The sequence below is a fragment of the Oncorhynchus mykiss genome, unplaced genomic scaffold (assembly GCF_013265735.2).
Source record: "Oncorhynchus mykiss isolate Arlee unplaced genomic scaffold, USDA_OmykA_1.1 un_scaffold_768, whole genome shotgun sequence".
NCBI lineage: Eukaryota > Metazoa > Chordata > Actinopteri > Salmoniformes > Salmonidae > Oncorhynchus > Oncorhynchus mykiss.
The window spans coordinates 1-22,937 of NW_023494215.1; the positions used below are offsets into that span (position 1 = coordinate 1).

Here is a 22,937-nt window from a genome sequence, read left to right on the forward strand (position 1 = left end):
GGAGTATAGTCACCCACAGATGTTCTCACAAAACGTGCACCCTTGTGATTAAGGGTGACCAGTAAGACTGCCCAAATTATGATTATTTGTGTATTTATTTTTCGCTCTAAATGTTGGTGTTAGACTACGCCGTAGTGTAACCTTGCCCTCAACATTTTGCGTCGTCTTCCCCGAGCAGGGCACTTCTGATCCTTTTGCAGCCATCTGCAAAACAGACAGGGTCAGGTCGACGCAGGTCTCTTCGGTAAAGAGATACGATGGAGTACCATAGGGCTTAGTCCATCCCCGTTTCATTTTCACTCGGTCCTGCTCTATCGGGTGCCATTACCAACGCTGCCATACGGACTACACACACACCAAATCTCCGAGAGAGAACGGAGTGGAAGCGTGGCCGCCGCGTACCTGGCTAGCAGGGGGAGCTCAGGTGATGCTTTGGATTTATTTCTAGATCCATTTTGCAGTCCAGGAACCTGAGTGATGGTGATTAGGTGGTGGCCCCAGGTCTGTGGAAAATGGTCTGGTTTAACCCCAAACACCACCTCTCTCTCTTTCTCACACACACACACACACATCAAAGAGAGGGACTCTCTCATTTACATTAGATGAGTATTGGTTATATTTACTCACTAGAGTGAGACTCTTTTCCAATCTTCTTTGTCGCTCATGCTCGCTTTCAATCTCTCCTTCGCTTTCTTTTCACATAAGAGTTCAAGGTCTCGCCATCTTGCCGTGCTTGAATATCATTTTTACCTCTGCGTTTTTTACAAAGATTTTATTTTTATTTTTTTACCTCCAGTGGTTTCCGTCTGAGTTTGCTCCAAAATACTGGATGGGCCATTTTAGGGGCATCGGCTGATGAAGACCTTTCACAAGAATCCTTTTGCATAGACATCTTTCCATGCCTTTTTGTCTATAGCGGGAGCTTAACATAAATGTGCTCTCCTTGACTGATCGTGTTAATCCCAGTTCTACCAAACACCCGTTAGGTCAAACCACAGCAACAGTGAAGAATTGCCAGGAACCAAACATACTTCATCATAACGTGCTGTTCAAAGTCTCTAGACAGACCCATCCAATTGAATGTAGCCATGCGGCATTTTATGTATGAATTCATCTCGGTACTCTGCAAGGTGACACGACCCTCTCCTTCCTTAAGGGCAGAGTGCTTATCACCGACAGCCCTCTCTCCCCCCCTCTCTCCACTCCCCTTTCTCCCTCCACTAAATCTGCTTATAATCAATGGGCCCCAGTCCATAAGGACTTCGAATACTCAAACGTCCCCCAAAATATCACACGAAGAAACAAAATCCCCCTGCAACCCGACTGTTTTTAAAAGGGTAAACTGAATGAAGTGGCCCGACGTGGATGCTCTAATGATATGAAATATGACGTGGTGTGTGAAGGTGAGAGGGGGGGGGGGGGGGTAAAACGGGTGGGTCTGTGCCAGAAGATAAGGGGTATTGAATGGGGCCCGAGCACATTATCGAGCAAACTGTGGTGACATTTGGGGAGGAGGTGATGGCTGGGCCTAGGACGACGCGTGTGTCTGAACTGCAGATGAGGTCTGAAGCTCGGGGGGGGGGGGGGGAGTTTGTGTGTGTGTGTGTGTGTGCACCTTGCCTTGTCTAACGTGAGTATTTGTGTTTGAGAGTCAACTGTGTGTCCACATTTTTTTATATTTTTTTGAATGCTTCTACATGTTAGTCATTAAACAGACGCTTTAATCCTAGCTGTTTACGATTGGTTCATTCATCTTAAGATGGCCAGGCAGAGCAACCACATCTCAGTTATACTAAGTGTATATTTCCTCAATGAAATAGCTATCGGCTAATAGGAAAAGTGACCGTTAGTTCACGAAAGGCAAAAAAAAAGGGTGTTACTTTTTAATTTATTTATTTTTGTTTGTTCATTTTTTTTATGTGAACAATGAATGAATGTATAAAAGTCTTGTAAACAGTAAAACTACATGATGGGCAGTTGGCCTGATGGAGCCGGTCTCGTTAACCAATCAGATGTTAGTTGCACCCAGGCTTAAATGAGGATGGCAGTTTTCTTTCCAGCGTTCAGTTCAGTCATCGTTTCATTTTAGTTGTGCGAGTTGGTTTTACTCCTATGAACTGCGCAGTTAGCTCACACCTACACCGTCCTTTCAATGGTATTATAACACACACACACCCAGTAACAAACATATTATACACCACACACACAACACCACACACACACACACGTTCACCCAGTAACAAACATATTATACACACACACACACACACACACACACACCGTTCACCCAGTAACAAACATATATACACACACACACACACACAGTAACAAACATATTACACACACACCACACACACACACACACACACACACACACAGTAACAAACGTATTTTACACACACACACACACACACACACCAACACACAGTAACAAACGTATTTTACACACACACACACAGTAACAAACGTATTTTACACACACACACAAACCACACACACACACAGTAACAACGTATTTTACGCACACACACACACACACACCACACACACACACACAGTAACAAACGTATTTTACACACACACACACAGTAACAAACGTATTTTACACACCACACAAACACACACACACACGTAACAAACGTATTTTACGCACACACACAAACACACACACACACACACACAACAGTAACAAACGTATTTTACACACACACACACAGTTAACAAACGTATTTTACACACACACACAAACACACACACACACACAGTAACAAACGTATTTTACACACACACACACAGTAACAAACGTATTTTACACACACACACACACACACACACACACACACACACACACCAAGGCAGGGCATCTTTTCCTCTCAGCATTGTTTTTGTCGGGGGAGCTTTGGCATTTTTTTTATCCTGGTGGTCATGTCCTTTATCAAGGCTCGCCCCAGCCGCTCAACATCGTGCTCCGCGTCATGCAGGAAAGCGAAAAGGTCATTTTCCGTTGTTCGCCATTAGTCACACTCTTTCGCCCTCCACTCCGACTCCACATCTAAGCATTGACCCCCCCCCCCCCCTCGAGGTTCGCGGCCTCTCTACCGAAGACACCGGGGTACATTCTCCTGCACCTTCTAGCGTATTCTCACCCAATTCAATTCTTCGTAGCGAAGATTTCGCTGCTCTGAGGTCAAACGTGATTGAAGCGAATGATTAGGTACATTACAATATTTGACCCCCAGCTGCTTCTCGCAACGTTCATGTTTGTTTACCTTGTGACGAAACGCTCCCAGGAATTCAAGGAATATTCTTTTGATGGCTCGCTGAGGCTCGGGTGACATTTTGGAAAACCCGCGTATATGAGAAAGGGTAAATATTGCCCAAAGTCTTTTTCCGACATAGAATTTGACTTCTTTTACTATATTTATTTTTTTTTTTTTTAATTGTGAGAAAGAAAGTAAGAGAAGAATTGGGAATGCATCCACCCTCTCTTCTTGGTGAATTATTTTTTAGGCCACCGTTCATAACATGGGAACATTGCTGGGCGGGTTGGACGGCGAGGGCTTTTCGGATAGAGATAACCACCACCGGGAATGTCTTACATCCTGTGCCATCTTTCAGAACATGTATTGATTCTGAAGGACAAATTTGATTAAAATTATATCTTTAGATATAATACGATGTGCCTGTTTCACATCCCAGTTACTTGTTAATTGAATCTCTCTTTTGTCGCTGATACTTCTTTTTTTAAGACTCTGTTTTTTTGTAAAAAAAAAAAAATAGCTATGACATCACCACGTCTACATGTCATAAATGAAATCTTTCCCGAGCAAATCAACCGCTTGACTGATCACTGTAGAGTGCTTTTTTTGGGGGGGGGGGGGCTTGCAGACAGAATGCAAATTCACCTAACTTCAGTGGACTTTTTCGGTTGTGCTTTATCCAATATGTACTTTTGCGTCTGTAATTGTAACGTTTTCCCTGCTCTTGCATGCCGGCGCTGAAGAGCCGGCCCCGTCAACTCTAAAGAGTAACAGCAAAAAGCTGGAGCAGCGGACTCCCTGTCCCTCATCTAGTATCGTTCTCTTCTGTTACCGACGTACAGTTTGACTTTATTTCTTTGTTGGTCGTTTTCCGAGGGGATATATTGCATCTCCTGGCCCAAAGAGGTCACCTAAAAATGGGTCCCCATTATGGAAGCTCGGAGTCGCCACAAGAAAAGAAAAGCTTTGCGAATCTAATTGGGCTCCCGGTTACGGCCGTCTAAATACGGAGGTGGAGCGCTGACCTTGACATGCCTGGAGCCAGATGAATGGAGACTGGGGAGGAGGGAGAGGGAGGGAGGGAGAGAGAGGGGAAGGGAGAGAGGAAGAGAGGGAGGGTGGGAGAGGGAGGGGGAGAGAGAAGGAGAGAGGGAGGGAGAGAGGAAAGAGGGGAGGGTGGGAGAGAGGGAGGGGGAGAGAGAAGGAGAGAGGGGGGAGGGAGAGAGGGAGGGGGAGAGGGAGGGAAGGGAAGGAAGAGAGGGAGGAGAGAGAGAGGAGGGGAAGGGAGGGAAGGGAAGGAGGGAGGGAGGGAGAGAGGGAGGGGGAGAGGGATGGGAGAGAGGAAGGGAGAGAGGAAGGGAGAGAGGGAGGAGGGGAGAGGGAAGGAGAGGATGAATGCAGCCTTTTGTTTGAGCTGAACCAAAGGAGTGGCCAGGATGGGGATGGGATTGTGGTATAGGAAAGAGAGGAGCTGTGACCCCTGTGGCCTTGTCTTGACGAGTGTGGCGGAGCCAAAGAGCATCTCTGTTGCTTGTCCCCCGCTAATTCCCCTTCCTCCACCTCCTCCTCTTCCTCTGCCTGCCCTCATCCCTTCCTCCACCTCCTCCTCTTCCTCTGCCTGCCCTCATGCCTTCCTCCACCTCCTCCTCTTCCTCTGTCTGCCCTCATCCCTTCCTCCACCTCCTCCTCTTCCTCTGCCTGCCCTCATCCCTTCCTCCGCCTCCTCCTCTTCCTCTGCCTGCCCTCATCCCTTCCTCCACCTCCTCCTCTTCCTCTGTCTGCCCTCATCCCTTCCTCTTCCTCTGTCTGCCCTCATCCCTTTCTCCCCGGTTTCCCCGTGTCTTGATTCGGGTTCTTTTTGTCGACGTCCAACAGATGCACGTACACAAAACATAAACTATTCTAAATCACACCGTAGTGTGATTTAAAAAAGATGTTAAAAGTATTGTCGGTTATTTTCACTTCCTCGTTAAAAGCCTGTGTGTGTATAGGTGTACAGATAGCCCTAGCAGTCGACTGTATATGGTAATCCATGGGTCTCTGTGGAGTCGGTTGTTGCATTGCGTTTGACCCTGTATTCGCTTTGCCACAGGTCCCATGTACCGTCTGGAGAGGCAGACGGAGCCCAACGTGCCCGTGGATCTGGACTGCAGCCTCGAGAGCCAGAGCACCCTAGAGTTCTGCCTGGTCAGGGAAAACTGAGTATTCTGCACCGGTGTGATCTAGGATCAGCTTCACCTTCCCCAACCGTAGCCCTTAACAATTAGTGACAGAAATAAAAATAAAAAATGACCCAAGATCAGCATCTAGGGCACCTTCACCCTACACAGAGGATCCTCCTGGGTAGAGTCAAGACCACTAATGGCTGAATATCTCTCATCTGAACATATTTTTATAGTCTGTGCTTAACTTTTTCTTCAATGCAAGTTTCACCTACTCTTGGTTTTGAAAGTAGTCTCTGGTTTTTCTCTCCCCTTTCTCTCTCTCCCACCCCTCTTTCTTTCTCTCTCTCCCACCCCCTCTTTCTTTCTCTCTCTCTCCCACCCCCTCTTTCTCTCTCTCTCCCCCCCCCTCTTTCTCTCTCTCTCCCCCCCTCTTTCTTGCTCTCTCTCCCACCCCTCTTTCTCTCTCTCCCACCCCCTCTTTCTCTCTCTTTCCCACCCCCTCTTTCTCTCTCTCTCCCACCCCCTCTTTCTTTCTCTCTCTCCCACCCCCTCTTTCTCTCTCTCTCTCCCACCCCCTCTTTCTCTCTCTCTCCCACCCCCTCTTTCTCTCTCTCTCTCACCCCCCCCTCTTTCTCTCTCTCCCACCCCCTCTTTCTTGCTCTCTCGCCCACCCCCTCTTTCTCTCTCTCTCTCCCCACCCTCTTTCTCTCTCTCTTCCACCCCCTCTTTCTCTCTCTCTCCGAACCCCTCTTTCTTTCTTTCTCTCTTTCCTATCCCCTCTTTCTCTCTCTTTTCGACCACCTCTTTCTCTCTCTTTTTGACCCCCTCTTTCTCTCTCTTTCCAACCCCTCTTTCTCTCTCTTTCCTACCCCTCTTTCTCTCTTTCCCAACCCCTCTTTCTCTCTCTTTCTACCCCACCCCTCTTTCTCTCTTTCCTATCCCCTCTTTCTCTCTTTCCCCCCCTGTTTCTTGCTCTTTCCCACCCCTCTTTCTCTTTCCCCCCTGTTTCTTGCTCTTTCCCACCCCCTCTTTCTCTCTCTTTCCCGACCCCTTCTTTCTCTCTCTTGACGACCCCCTCTTTCTCTCTTTCCTACCCCTCGTTTCTCTCTTTCCGACCCCCTCTTTCTCTCTTTCCCCCCCTGTTTCTTGCTCTCCCCCCCCACCTGTTTGTCTCTCCGTTCTCTCTGTCAGGCTCCAGAGGAGAGACAGTTCAGAGGAGGATCCTCCCATGGACATCACCACGGTGCAGGACATGCTGAGTAGCCACCGCTACAAGTCCTTCAAGATCAGCATGATCCACAAGCTCCGCTTCACCACTGACGTACAGCTCGGTAAATACTCCCCACCTTCACCCCACACCCCAACCCTACTACCTCCACCCCACACTGGCCCGACCCTGCTCCCCCCCCCACCCCACACCCCAACCCTACTACCTCCACCCCACCACTGGCCTGACCCTACTCCCTACCCCACACTGGCCCACCCTACTACCTCCACCCCACACTGGCCTGACCCTACTCCCTACCCCACACAGGCCCAACCTACTACCTCCACCCCACACTGGCCTGACCCTACTCCCTACCCCCACCCCCACCCCACCCTACTACCTCCACCCCACACTGGCCCAAACCTACTCCCTACCCCCACCCAACCCTGCTCCCACCCCACCACACACTGGCCCGAGCCTGCTCCCCCCCCACCCCACACTGGCCCGAGCCTGCTCCCCCCCCACCCCACACTGGCCCGACCCTGCTCTCCATTCTGTCCTTTGGAGCCCACAGACAACACACGTTGTCCAGCCTTCCACGGATTTATAAAAAAAAATAGAGACCTTTTTGACTTGAATGTACATTAAGGTTAAACATCTGGTGATGCTATGAAATGCTGTTTATACCTTAATAGTTTTTTAAGTTGGGTCTCTGTCTGTTTTGAATTAGTCAGGCAGTCGTTTACCTCAGGTTAGGTTTCAGTCGGAGGACGTAGGTACGGCATGAGAAAGAAACTAAATCTCCCCTCCAATCACGTTGCCACAGGTCAGACCAGGTCACCGGTCACTTCCTGGAAAGCAGGATCAATCTTGTTGTTTACAACAATCTGCCATGGTAACCTCGGTACCCCCCCCCCACTGGCCCGTTGGCTTTGGTAATGAGCGTTAATTCAGACCAGGAGGAGACTCTCTGCGTTCCAAATTGCACCATATTCCCTATTTAGTGTACATCGTTTGACCAGAACCCATAGTGCTCTGGTTAAACGTAGTATACTGTTTTGGGAATATGGTGCCGTTTGGGAAGCGTTGTGTCTCCTCCTGGTCTGACTGATGTCCACGAGCGGGAACATGTCCTCTGTACCGGACATGCTCAAACCACACAGTCCTCGTTCACAGTTGTACTTGCGCACTATTTTGGAACTGAGATTTGAATCAAAGTCTCAGTCTTTTCTAGTCGTGAAGTTTTTACATGGTGCATTGGATACTCTGTTACTCTGGTCATAACCAACACAGGGGACAAATACCCTCTACTCTGTTACTCCTATCATAACCAACACGGGACAAATACCCTCTACTCTGTTACTCCTATCATAACCAACACGGGACAAATACCCTCTACTCTGTTACTCCTATCATAACCAACACAGGGGACAAATACCCTCTACTCTGTTACTCCTATCATAACCAACACGGGACAAATACCCTCTACTCTGTTACTCCTATCATAACCAACACAGGGACAAATACCCTCTACTCTGTTACTCCTATCATAACCAACACAGGGGACAAATACCCTCTACTCTGTTACTCCTATCATAACCAACACGGGACAAATACCCTCTACTCTGTTACTCCTATCATAACCAACACGGGACAAATACCCTCTACTCTTAACCCCCCTTCTGTCACTGTCCACCTGTTAACCCCTCTCTCTCACTGTCCCCTGTTAACCCCTCTCTGTCACTGTCCACCTGTTAACCCCTCTCTGTCACTGTCCACCTGTTAACCCCTCTCTCTCACTGTCCACCTGTTAACCCCTCTCTGTCACTGTCCACCTGTTAACCCCTCTCTGTCACTGTCCACCTGTTAACCCCTCTCTGTCACTGTCCACCTGTTAACCCCTCTCTGTCACTGTCCACCTGTTAACCCCTCTCTGTCACTGTCCCACCTGTTAACCCCTCTCTCTCACTGTCCACCTGTTAACCCCTCTCTGTCACTGTCCACCTGTTAACCCCTCTCTCTCACTGTCCACCTGTTAACCCCTCTCTGTCACTGTCCACCTGTTAACCCCTCTCTCTCACTGTCCACCTGTTAACCCCTCTCTGTCACTGTCCACCTGTTAACCCCTCTCTGTCACTGTCCACCTGTTAACCCCTCTCTGTCACAGCCAATAGCAAATGGATTAGCATTTCATTGAACTGTGCTTGTAAAGTAGAATGAATAGTAATTCTGATGTTTCAGGTTTGATACGAAAAACTCTACCTGAGGCTTTGCCAACCCATCATTTATTGCTTTTTTTGGGCAAATGTTTCATATTCAAATGAATTATTTATCTAATTCACAGTGTTACCCATCAGCTGTCAGACACGTAACGACAACGCCTCGCATTTTCACATATTTTCGGTTTTTTTTTGCATTCATGCTGATATTATTGAATTGAAACCAGGCTGCCAGCTTTGTGGAGCCTCCTCTCCCTCCCTAGGCTGACAGAGGATGGGTTCTTAAACCAAACGACCTGTCGGATGTTCTCCCCAGTGTTTCTCAGAGATAGGGGTTTCCTGGGGTTTCAGAGGCGACGGCAGCTAGCAAACACCACGGCTTAACCGCCAACAGATGCGTTCAGCGTGTCAGATTAAACCAAGTTGGAGGAGGAGGGGGGGGGGGGGGGGGGGGGGGGGGGGTGGCGGCCCTAAGCCTTGCTGACAAACCATTGAGGGGTTTGTAATGGTTGTGGGGTTTGTCTTTTTTCAAACCCATCCGACACCTCCTACTCTGCCTTTAGCTTCATGATGTCTTTTCCAAGAGGGCACTCCGCTCTGACTGTACGATGCCATCGGAGGGATTCTATTACAGTCCAAAGCTCTGAAGAAAAAGGAGAGGTGGAATCATTAGGTCACTTATTTTTGGTACTGTCCATATGTACAGTGCCTTGCGAAAGTATTCGGCTACCTTGAACTTTGCGACCTTTTGCCACATTTCAGGCTTCAAACATAAGATATAAAACTGTATAGAAGCCATTATCTATCTGCAGTATTAAAGCCCCCCCCCCCCCCCCCCCCCCCCCCCCCCCAACAAGAAAAAAATGGAATCAGGAGAGACATTTAGGATGGAAAGTGGATGGGCAGTGTCCTGTGTTGCTAGCTAGTGGTACAAACTGATGTTACTTAATGTCAACACCGGGACGGAAAGTCCAGATTCACGGAGGCAGGAATGTCCCCGTGGCCCATAGCTCTAGGATTTATGTGGATTGAGCCAGAGGCATTAGTACCAGACAGTGTGCACAAGTCTGCAAAATCTCTGTCTGTGTGTGCTTGTATCTGGACACTGTCAAATGTGGGAGGGGCCCACAAATAAAATATATAGATGAGCAGTGACAGAGAGGCTAAGATGCAATAGATAGTAAAGAATAGATAGTGAAGGATACAGTATATACATATGAGATGAGTAATGCAAGATATGTAAACATTATTAAAGTGACTAGTGATCAATTTATTAAAGTCGCCAATGATATCAAGTCTGTAGGTAGGCAGCCGCCTCTCTGTGCTAGTGATGGCTGTTTAACAATCTGATGGCCTTGAGATAGAAGCTGTTTTTTAGTCTCTTGGTCCCAGCTACTGTCTTTGACTGACGACACTGGTTCCTATCTGCTTTTCCCCCCAAAAGACAACCTCCGTAACAGAATACTCTGCCCTGCGTCACTGCTGGGGTCCACCTCCACCCAGAGAGCCCAGCTCTGGGCTTCTTCCTAATTGATGCAAATGAGAAAAGATGGTGGCGGCATCCATGCAATGCTGCTGGTTTAATAAAGCTTGTTAACCGCGGTGAGGGAAATGAATGGGTCGAATTACCGGGGCGGTTATTGGAAAAGTGTCGTCTCTCGTTACAGTTTGGAACAACTCACTCACAGATGGTCGGCGGGTCCTCTCTTCTCCCCCTATAAGAGAATTGGCTGATGGCCCTGGAAGGCAGTTATAGAGGAGATCGGGAGGGGGTGGACGGTCATGTAAGACAGGGGGGTCTGGGGTGCCAGCCCCCCATCTTAATTTTTCTAATAACCCTCAATGGTGATGCTCAATCTGCCCCCTTCACATGGCATTAGGCGAGGCCTCTGTCACGGAATTGGATTAGGGCTTGTTTATAGCAACCAATTCCATGTGGCCAAGGAAAAATAGGGTGGCAATTTAATAACCATTATCATCAATACAAGTGACTGAGTCCATATTACATCAGTGGCTGTGATGTATAGAGTGGAAGTGAGAATAGGGTCTGCCGGGATCCTTCTGATTCCCCTTTAGTGGTGATCTGTAATTGTCAATCCTGTAGAGCAGAAGAGAAAACAAAATCTTTAATCAGATATTTTATCCGGGTAATTAATGTCATTTGCCTAAGATGTATACACTTAGGATGACACACTATTTACCAACATGGAACTTGCACATGAACATAAAAAAAAAACATTTTGGGGGGGGGGGGTGTGCCATGTACACCGAAACGCAACACTTTTCGAATTTGAATCCGTCAAAATGACTAATTTTGGCATTTTGAATTGAGGCAATGGAAGAGGCACTAGTGGCCTCGAATGCCTTACCTCTAAAATACACATTTTTTACAGAAAACTCAACAGAACTCAACCTTATAGAGAAGAAATAAGGGGTGAAGGGAAGCGGACAATGATGAAAAAACAGACTTCCTCCATCAAAGCAGTCCCATTTGTCTCCCAGTACTCCATGTTGTCTCCCAGTACTCCATGTCGTCTCCCAGTACTCCATGTCGTCCCCAGTACTCCATGTCGTCTCCCAGTACTCCATGTTGACTCCATGTTGTCTCCCAGTACTCCATGTTGTCTCCCAGTACTCCATGTTGACTCCATGTTGTCTCCCAGTACTCCATGTTGTCTCCCAGTACTCCATGTCGTCTCCCAGTACTCCATGTTGACTCCATGTTGTCTCCCAGTACTCCATGTTGTCTCCCAGTACTCCATGTTGTCTCCCAGTACTCCATTTTGTCTCCCAGTACTCCATTTTGTCTCCCAGTACTCCATGTTGTCTCCCAGTACTCCATGTTGTCTCCCAGTACTCCATGTTGTCTCCCAGTACTCCATGTTGTCTCCCAGTACTCCATGTTGTCTCCCAGTACTCCGTGTGGCTGCGTCCCAAAATGGCACCCCTATTCACTAATAGTGCACTACTTTTGACCGTAGGGCTCTGGCCAAAAGTAGTGCACTAAATGGGGAATAGGAAGCAATTTGAGACGCGTTACAGGATCTTTCTGTTTCCTGTGGAATGTTGACCATCGTTTGATTGACAGCCGGAATCATCTTTCTGCCCTTTTTTTGCCTGCAGTCCCTCACATTAACCGCTCTGATTGACAGCCGGGTTCCAGGGTTCTTTCTGGATATTAATGGGCGTGGCATGGGCGTGACAATGGGTGCTGGAGTTCAGATCATTTTTGAGGCCCCTCCTCATCTTGGCAGTGTATATATTTAAGGAAATTTCCTGCAATTGTACATATTCTGCCATGGCTAATGCTGTGTTTTTTTTTGCTCAAACATAATAATAATCATTGTTTTGGGAATTTTCAGTTCTCCCTGACTATCTAGCTTTTATTTTGGTGATTGTTAAAATAAATAGATCCATGATTTTTCTACATTGTTTATCTTGCTTAGTCGTTTACGTTTAACACTGAAAGCGTTTTTTTTCCAATGTATTTTCAGTGTGGCCTTCCCAAGGATTTCAATGCCGAACAAATCCATGGGTTCATCTCTCCGCCCCCCCTTTTGCCTCACATTAACCGCTCTGATTGACAGCTGACACATCTGTCATAGACCATAGGCCCCACTCTCTTTCTCTCTCTGTGCGTGTGTGTGCCTGTGTGTGTGCCTGTGTGTGTGTGTGTGTGTGCCTGTGTGTGTGTGCCTGTGTGTGTGTGCCTGTGTGTGTGTGTGTGCCTGTGTGTGTGTGTGCTTGTGTGTGTGTGTGTGCCTGTGTGTGTGTGTGTGTGTGTGTGTGTGTGTGCCTGTGTGTGTGTGCCTGTGTGTGTGTGTGTGCCTGTGTGTGTGTGTGTGTCTAGCCTATTCTCCATTACCTTTTATAGAGAGCATCAAAATGCAGTTCTCATCCAACCCACTGGCTTGCCTGATAACCTAATGAAAACATTAACAAAACAGGAGAGAAACACACAAAGTATACCAAACCTGTCTCCATTGGAGGCATTGCAAGAGCCCGAGATGTCCCCATTCTGTCGAGTCCATTTAAGGTGCTATTTTGTGGCCATGTACCGGCACAACAGTTAAAATAAACAGTAATTCAATAGATTAGCGTTTTAAAATACGTTTCCTCAGCCCAATGGCACACATCAACACTGAATGTCCTCGCTTTTATGACGTTGTTGCTTTGGTTACCAAGTTGTCTATCAAAGAGGCGTTGAGTCTGAAAAAAGGCCGTTAATGGCAGAAACATCAAGCTTTTTCAATTTTTAATAAAAAAAAAAAAAAAACTTTGCTTAAATAAAACGTTCCGTTTTTTGTTGGTGAACGAGTGTTACACCTTTTTTTTTCCTTTTCAATGATGATCAAATGTGTTGGTTGAGCTCCACCTCCACGTCTTTTCAAACAGGTATTTAGGAAGAACTTACTGACTGAGCAAAACCCTCTAAAAAAAATACGACCAGAAAAAAGTCAAATGACGCTGCAGGCTTTTATTTTGTGTTTTGTCGGAGGTACGACAGTCGAATCAAGCTGACGACGTATCCTACACGTCGTCTCATTCAACAGTCAATGGGGTTTATCGTTCATTTAAAAGTCCCCCCCAAAAAAAAGGACTTGAACCTTTAATTTCAAACCTGCTTTCTCGCAATGTGTGAGGAATACCATTTGTCCCGTAAACCTGGTTAACGATTTTGATTGAATAGGAGCCACTATAGATCTCCCTCCTGGGGAATCTGTCTGTACTTAATCTACTGTGTCAGACCTCTAGGTCTATGGACGTCTAGAGCATCCATTTTACTGTGTGTGTGGGTATATTTGTGTGGGTATTTGTGTGCGCAGCCAGCAGCAGCAGGGGCCAGGCGACAGTGATGACAGATTAGCACTGTGAATGGCCATTAACGCCACACAGCACCATCATTTTCACACCAAAAAAAAAAACTGATTACACCAACGCTTTACGCTGTGACAATCCACGAGAGATGCTGTTGTGTCCCACAACAAAATGGAGGATGGAGAGAACATTCGGTGTGGAGTATTATGATTTCACCTCTGCCATCTCTCTCTCTCTCTATTCCCCCCCCCCCCCCCCCCCCTCCACTATTTCCCCTCCTTTCTCACTCCCTGTCCCTCATGCAGGCATCTCGGGGGAGAAGGTGGAGATCGACCCCGTCACCAACCAGAAGACCAGCACCAAGTTCTGGATCCGACAGAAACCTATCTCCATCGATTCAGACCACCTCTGTGCCTGTGACCTTGTGGAGGAGAGGAGCCCCAGTGAGTACCACTGTTTGTGTGTGTGTGTGTGTGTGTGTGGTAACACACAAGGTCACTGACTGGTGAACACACATCACCCTCATACTGAAAGCACTCATCTTTCTCGGGATCATATTCATTAAGTCATCTTTGACTGTATATTCCTCTGGTTTGACTCAGCAGTGCTGAGACCTTCCATAAGTGACTGTAAAACACCAGACGATTCAGCTGAAATTGCATGTACTAGCAGTCAGTGAAAATAGCCTATATTACAAGTCAATAGGGGTACTGGATTCAGTGATCTCTCTTCAGATTGTACTTTGCGACTAAGCAGATGTCTTATTTGAACTGACATCAAATACAGATTGTAATCGTTGAAGCTGCCTAGCATTTCTACAACGCCCCCCCCCCCCCCCCTCCCACACGTCCACCAGGCTGAAAGAACATAGCTGTGTGTGTGTGTTAGCGTATCTTTGTTAACCCACCATCATCTCCTGCCATCTGTAATAAAATCCTGTAGTCGAAGACCTCCTCTCTTTTCTCCCCGAGCCTCCGCCGCCCTAGCTTCAATCACCGTCCTCTGTAGAGCCTGCTTCAATCACCGTCCGCTGTAGAGCCTGCTTCAATCACCGTCCTCTGTAGAGCCTGCTTCAATCACCGTCCTCTGTAGAGCCAGCTTCAATCACCGTCCTCTGTAGAGCCAGCTTCAATCACCGTCCGCTGTAGAGCCTGCTTCAATCACCGTCCTCTGTAGAGCCAGCTTCAATCACCGTGCGCTGTAGAGCCTGCTTCAATCACCGTCCTCTGTAGAGCCAGCTTCAATCACCGTCCTCTGTAGAGCCTGCTTCAATCACCGTCCTCTGTAGAGCCTGCTTCAATCACCGTCCGCTGTAGAGCCTGCTTCAATCACCGTCCGCTGTAGAGCCTGCTTCAATCACCGTCCGCTGTAGAGCCTGCTTCAATCACCGTCCTCTGTAGAGCCAGCTTCAATCACAGTCTGCTGTAGAGCCTGCTTCAATCACCGTCCGCTGTAGAGCCTGCTTCAATCACCGTCCGCTGTAGAGCCAGCTTCAATCACCGTCCTCTGTAGAGCCTGCTTCAATCACCGTCTGCTGTAGAGCCTGCTTCAATCACCGTCCTCTGTAGAGCCTGCTTCAATCACCGTCTGCTGTAGAGCCTGCTTCAATCACCGTCCTCTGTAGAGCCTGCTTCAATCACCGTCTGCTGTAGAGCCAGCTTCAATCACCGTCCGCTGTAGAGCCTGCTTCAATCACCGTCCTCTGTAGAGCCAGCTTCAATCACCGTCCTCTGTAGAGCCTGCTTCAATCACCGTCCTCTGTAGAGCCTGCTTCAATCACCGTCCTCTGTAGAGCCTGCTTCAATCACCGTCCTCTGTAGAGCCTGCTTCAATCACCGTCCTCTGTAGAGCCTGCTTCAATCACCGTCCGCTGTAGAGCCTGCTTCAATCACCGTCCTCTGTAGAGCCTGCTTCAATCACCGTCCTCTGTAGAGCCTGCTTCAATCACCGTCCGCTGTAGAGCCTGCTTCAATCACCGTCCGCTGTTGAGCCTGCTTTAATCACCGTCCTCTGTAGAGCCAGCTTCAATCACCGTCCTCTGTAGAGCCTGCTTCAATCACCGTCCTCTGTAGAGCCTGCTTCAATCACCGTCCTCTGTAGAGCCTGCTTCAATCACCGTCCGCTGTAGAGCCTGCTTCAATCACCGTCCGCTGTAGAGCCTGCTTCAATCACCGTCCTCTGTAGAGCCTGCTTCAATCACCGTCTGCTGTAGAGCCTGCTTCAATCACCGTCCGCTGTAGAGCCTGCTTCAATCACCGTCCGCTGTAGAGCCAGCTTCAATCACCGTCCTCTGTAGAGCCAGCTTCAATCACCGTCCTCTGTAGAGCCTGCTTCAATCACCATCTGCTGTAGAGCCAGCTTCAATCACCATCTGCTGTAGAGCCAGCTTCAATCACCGTCCTCTGTAGAGCCAGCTTCAATCACCGTCCTCTGTAGAGCCTGCTTCAATCACCGTCCTCTGTAGAGCCTGCTTCAATCACCGTCCTCTGTAGAGCCTGCTTCAATCACCGTCCTCTGTAGAGCCTGCTTCAATCACCGTCCGCTGTACCCAGTCTCTATCTCTCCCCTCTCTATTCACACTGCTTTACCAACACCCAGTCTCTATCTCTCCCCTCTCTATTCACACTGCTTTACCAACACCCAGTCTCTATCTCTCCCCCCTCTATTCACACTGCTTTACCAACACCCAGTCTCTATCTCTGCCCTCTCTATTCACACTGCTTTACCAACACCCAGTCTCTATCTCTGCCCTCTCTATTCACACTGCTTTACCAACACCCAGTCTCTATCTCTCCCCCCTCTATTCACACTGCTTTACCAACACCCAGTCTCTATCTCTCCCCCCTCTATTCACACTGCTTTACCAACACCCAGTCTCTATCTCTGCCCCCTCTATTCTCACTGCTTTACCAACACCCAGTCTCTATCTCTCCTCCCTCTATTCTCACTGCTTTACCAACACCCAGTCTCTATCTCTGCCCCCTCTATTCTCACTGCTTTACCAACACCCAGTCTCTATCTCTGCCCCCTCTATTCACACTGCTTTACCAACACCCAGTCTCTATCTCTGCCCTCTCTATTCACACTGCGTTACCAACACCCAGTCTCTATCTCTCCCCCCTCTATTCACACTGCTTTACCAACACCCAGTCTCTATCTCTCCCCCCTCTATTCACACTGCTTTACCAACACCCAGTCTCTATCTCTCCCCCCTCTATTCACACTGCTTTACCAACACCCAGTCTCTATCTCTCCCCCCTCTATTCACACTGCTTTACCAACACCCAGTCTCTATCTCTCCCCCCTCTATTCACACTGCTTTACCAACACCCAGTCTCTATCTCTCCCCCCTCTATTCACACTGCTTTACCAACACCCAGTCTCTATCTCTCCCCCCTCTATTCACACTGTTTTACCAACACCCAGTCTCCATCTCTCCCCCCTCTATTCACACTGCTTTACCAACACCCAGTCTCTATCTCTCCCCCTCTATTCACACTGCTTTACCAACACCCAGTCTCTATCTCTCCCCCTCTATTCACACTGCTTTACCAACACCCAGTCTCTATCTCTCCCCCCTCTATTCACACTGCTTTACCAACACCAGTCTCTATCTCTCCCCCCTCTATTCACACTGCTTTACCAACACCCAGTCTCTATCTCTCCCCCTCTATTCACACTGTTTTACCAACACCCAGTCTCTATCTCTCCCCCCTCTATACACACTGCTTTACCAACACCCAGTCTCTATCTCTCCCCCCTCTATTCACACTGCTTTACCAACACCCAGTCTCTATCTCTCCCCCCCTCTATTCACACTGCTTTACCAACACCCAGTCTCTATCTCTCCTCCCTCTATTCACACTGCTTTACCAACACCCAGTCTCTATCTCTCCCCCCTCTATTCACACTGTTTTACCAACACCCAGTCTCTATCTCTCCCCCCTCTATTCACACTGCTTTACCAACACCCAGTCTCTATCTCTCCCCCCTCTATTCACACTGCTTTACCAACACCCAGTCTCTATCTCTCCCCCTCTATTCACACTGTTTTTACCAACACCCAGTCTCTATCTCTCCTCCCTCTATTCACACTGCTTTACCAACACCCAGTCTCTATCTCTCCCCCCTCTATTCACACTGCTTTACCAACACCCAGTCTCTATCTCTCCCCCCTCTATTCACACTGCTTTACCAACACCCAGTCTCTATCTCTCCCCCCTCTATTCACACTGCTTTACCAACACCCAGTCTCTATCTCTCCCCCCTCTATTCACACTGCTTTACCAACACCCAGTCTCTATCTCTCCCCCTCTATTCACACTGTTTTACCAACACCCAGTCTCTATCTCGCCCCCCTCTATTCACACTGCTTTACCAACACCCAGTCTCTATCTCTCCCCCCTCTATTCACACTGCTTTACCAACACCCAGTCTCTATCTCTCCCCCCTCTATTCACACTGCTTTACCAACACCCAGTCTCTATCTCTCCCCCCTCTATTCACACTGCTTTACCAACACCCAGTCTCTATCTCTCCCCCCTCTATTCACACTGCTTTACCAACACCCAGTCTCTATCTCTGCCCTCTCTATTCACACTGCTTTACCAACACCCAGTCTCTATCTCTCCCCCCTCTATTCACACTGCTTTACCAACACCCAGTCTCTATCTCTCCTCCCTCTATTCTCACTGCTTTACCAACACCCAGTCTCTATCTCTCCCCCTCTATTCACACTGTTTTACCAACACCCAGTCTCTATCTCTCCTCCCTCTATTCACACTGCTTTACCAACACCCAGTCTCTATCTCGCCCCCCTCTATTCACACTGCTTTACCACACCCAGTCTCTATCTCTCCCCTCTATTCACACTGTTTTACCAACACCCAGTCTCTAATCTCTCCCCTCTATTCACACTGCTTTACCAACACCCAGTCTCTATCTCTCCCCCCTCTATTCACCACTGCTTTACCAACACCAGTCTCTATCTCTCCCCCCTCTATTCACACTGCTTTACCAACACCCAGTCTCTATCTCTCCTCCCTCTATTCACACTGCTTTACCAATATACCCAGTCTCTATCTCTCCTCCCTCTATTCACACTGCTTTACCAATATACCCAGTCTCTATCTCTCCCCCCTATATTCACACTGCTTTACCAATATACCCAGTCTCTATCTCTCCCCCCTCTATTCACACTGCTTTACCAATATACCCAGTCTCTATCTCTCCCCCCTCTATTCACACTGCTTTGTCGTCTCTCTGTATTATGGTGTGTCATCTCTCTGTATTATGGTGCGTTGTCGTCTCTGTATTATTGTGCGTTATGGTGTGTCGTCTCTCTGTATTATGGTGTGTCATCTGTATTATGGTGTGTCGTCTCTCTGTATTAGGGTGTGTTGTCTCTCTGTATTATAGTGTGTTGTCTCTCTGTATTATGGTGTGTCGTCCTCTCTGTATTATGGTTTGTTCATCTCTCTGTATTATAGTGCGTTGTCCGTCTCTGTATTATAGTGCGTTATGGTGTGTCGTCTCTCTATATTATGGTATGTTGTCTCTATGTTATGGTGTGTCGTCTCTCTGTATTATGGTGCGTTGTCGTCTCTGTATTGTGGTGCGTCATCTCTCTGTATTATGGTGTGTCGTCTCTCTGTATTATGGTGTCTCGTCTTTCTGTATTATGGTGTGTCGTCTGTATTATGGTGTGTCATCTCTCTGTATTATGGTGTGTCGTCTCTTTGTATTATGGTGCGTCGTCTGTATTATGGTGTATCGTCTGTATTATGGTGTGTCGTCTCTCTGTATTATGGTGTGTCGTCTCTCTGTATTATGGTGTGTCATCGTCTCTCTGTATTATGGTGTGTCATCGTCTCTCTGTATTATGGTGTGTCGTCTCTCTGTATTGTGGTGTGTCGTCTCTCTGTATTGTGGTGCGTCGTCTCTGTATTACGGTGCGTCGTCTCTGTATTACGGTGCGTCGTCTGTATTACGGTGCGTCGTCTCTGTATTGCGGTGCGTCGTCTCTGTATTACGGTGCGTCGTCTCTGTATTGTGGTGTCGTCGTCTCTCTGTATTGTGGTGTGTCGTCTCTCTGTATTGTGGTGTGTCGTCTCTCTGTATTGTGGTGTGTCGTCTCTCTGTATTGTGGTGTGTCGTCTCTCTGTATTGTGGTGTGTCGTCTCTCTGTATTGTGGTGTGTCGTCTCTCTGTATTGTGGTGTGTCGTCTCTCTGTATTGTGGTGTGTCGTCTCTCTGTATTGTGGTGTGTCGTGTCTCTGTATTGTGGTGTGTCGTCTCTCTGTATTGTGGTGTGTCGTCTCCCTGTATTGTGGTGTGTCGTCTCTCTGTATTATGGTGTGTCGTCTCTCAGGTTAGAGGGTGGAGAGAGCGGGGCAGGTTAGACGATAGAGAGAACGGTGTACAGAGATTGGAATAAGAAGGTAAGTGTCAGGTGGGATTCGATCCTGTGGGGCAGTATAATACTACCGCTGTAGTACGTAGCATGATATAGTACGAGCAACTGAAGATTACATTTATGAAAATTAGGAAAATACAGAGGACAAAAAATATCATTGTACATTCAACTACAGTGGGGCAAAAAAGTATTTAGTCAGCCACCAATTGTGCAAGTTCTCCCACTTAAAAAAATGAGAGGCCTGTAATTTTCATCATAGGTACACTTCAACTATGACAGACAAAGTTATAAAAAAAATCCCGAAAATCACATTGTAGGATTTTTTATGAATTTATTTGAAAATTATGGTGGAAAATAAGTATTTGGTCAATAACAAAAGTTTATCTCAATATTTTGTTATATACCCTTTGTTGGCAATGACAGAGGTCAAACGTTTTCTGTAAATCTTCACAAGGTTTTCACACACTGTTGCTGGTATTTTGGCCCATTCCTCCATGCAGATCTCCTCTAGAGCAGTGGTGTTTTGGGGCTGTTGCTGGGCAACACAGACTTTCAACTCCCTCCAAAGATTTTCTATGGGGTTGAGATCTGGAGACTGGCTAGGCCACTCCAGGACCTTGAAAGGCTTCTTACGAAGCCACTCCTTCGTTGCCCCGGCGGTGTGTTTGGGATCATTGTCATGCTGAAAGACCCAGCGACGTTTCATCTTCAATGCCCTTGCTGATGGTAGGCTTTGTTACTTTGGTCCCAGCTCTCTGCAGGTCATTCACTAGGTCCCCCGTGTGGTTCTTGTATTTTTGCTCACCGCTCTTGTGATCATTTTGACCCCACGGGGTGAGATCTTGCATGGAGCCCCAGATCGAGGGAGATTATCAGTGTTCTTGTATGTCTTCCATTTCCTAATAATTACTCCCACAGTTGATTTCTTCAAACCAAGCTGCTTACCTATTGCAGATTCAGTCTTCCCAGCCTGGTACAGGTCTACAATTTTGTTTCTGGTGTCCTTTGACAGCTCTTTGGTCTTGGCCATAGTGGAGTTTGGAGTGTGACTGTTTGAGGTTGTGGACAGGTGTCTTTTATACTGCTAACAAGTTCAAACAGGTGCCATTAATACAGGTAACGAGTGGAGGACAGAGGAGCCTCTTAAAGAAGAAGTTACAGGTCTGTGAGAGGCAGAAATCTTGCTTGTTTGTCGGTGACCAAATACTTATTTTCCACCATAATTTGCAAATAAATTCATTAAAAATCCTACATTTTTTTTCTCATTTTGTCTGTCATAGTTGAAGTGTACCTATGCTGAAAATTACAGGCCTCTCTCATCTTTTTAAGTGGGAGAACTTGCACAATTGGTGGCTGACTAAATACTTTTTTTCCCCCACTGTATATCATGCAACTCATTCTACTACCTATTCCACCATTTTCCTCACACAGCATCCATCTCTCCCCTAAGGACCTAATCCTGTACCCCCCAACCCTCTTCCCCCCCACGTCCCCTGCTTACCTCTTCTCTTCTCGCACCCGTGTCCATCAATATTGGCCCCGGCTAACCCACATCTCCCCCGGCTAACCCACATCTCCCCCGGCTAACCCACATCTCCCCCGGCTAACCCACATCTCCCCCGGCTAACCCACATCTCCCTCTAAGAGAGCTCATTCCTCTGCGTCGCTGGGGCTCAACACGCCGTTGACCTGGTAATTGGCACAGGGGCGCAGCTCTGTCTCTCTCTGTCCCTCTCTCTCCCTCTCTGTCTCTCTCTCTCTCTCTGTCTCTCTGTCTGTCTGTCTATCTGTCTGTCTCTCTCTCTCTCTCTCTCCCTCTCTTTGTCTCTCTCTCTCTCTCTCCTCTCTCTCTCTCTCTCTCTCCCTCTCTTTGTCTCTCTCTCTCTCTCTCTCTCTCTCTCTCTCTGTCTCTCTGTCTGTCTGTCTATCTGTCTGTCTCTCTCTCTCTCTCTCTCTCTCTCTCTCTCTCTCTCTCTCTCTCTCTCTCTCTGTCTCTCTGTCTCTCTCTCTCTCTCTCTCTCTCTCTCTCTCTCTCTCTCTCTCTCTCTCTCTCTCTCTAGCGGTTCTACATGACTAGGTAAAGAAGACTGCACGAAGATTAATGAAGGCCGGCTAATGCAGGAGTGAAAGGGGGATGAGTGGGAAGGAGGAGGGGGGGAAGGGATGGGGGGGGAATGCTGCTTATCGACACTGAGTGGAAGTTAGAACTGTAGTTGTCACAGTGTCTCTTTCATTGCCTCTGTTACAGATTTTCGTTATGTAATCCACTAATTTGGTTGTGTGGTCATATTCTTGACATGTTTGCTTCATGGTGCCAACCCGTGCCTGTTTTGTAAGGCAATGCGATTGATAGGGTCATCAAATGAAAATCAAATCAAACTTTGTCACATGCGGCGAATTCAGGTGTAAGACCTTATCGTGAAATGCTAACTTACAGTACAAATCCATAACCAACAGTTCAAGAAACAGTTATAAAAAAATAACACAATAAATTAACATTAAGGAGGCTATATACAGGGGGTACTGGTACAGAGTCAGTGTGGAGGCTATATACAGGGTGTTACGGTACAGAGTCTATGTGGAGACTATATACAGGGTATTACGGTACAGAGTCAATGTGGAGACTATATACAGGGGGTACCAGTACAGAGTCAATGTGGAGGCTATATACAGGGTGTACCAGTACAGAGTTAATGTGGAGGCTATATACAGGGGGTACCGGTACAGAGTCAATGTGGAGGCTATATACAGGGGGGTACCAGTACAGAGTCAGTGTGGAGGATATATACAGGGTATTACGGTACAGAGTCAATGTGGAGACTATATACAGGGGGTACCAGTACAGAGTTAATG

At 47.6% G+C, this 22,937-nt stretch overlaps 1 pseudogene; it reads left to right on the forward strand.

Moving 5' to 3' along the window:
• Positions 1 to 5,191: 5,191 nt before the first annotated feature.
• Positions 5,192 to 22,937, forward strand: part of LOC118962498 — a 43,787-nt pseudogene continuing 26,041 nt past the window's right edge.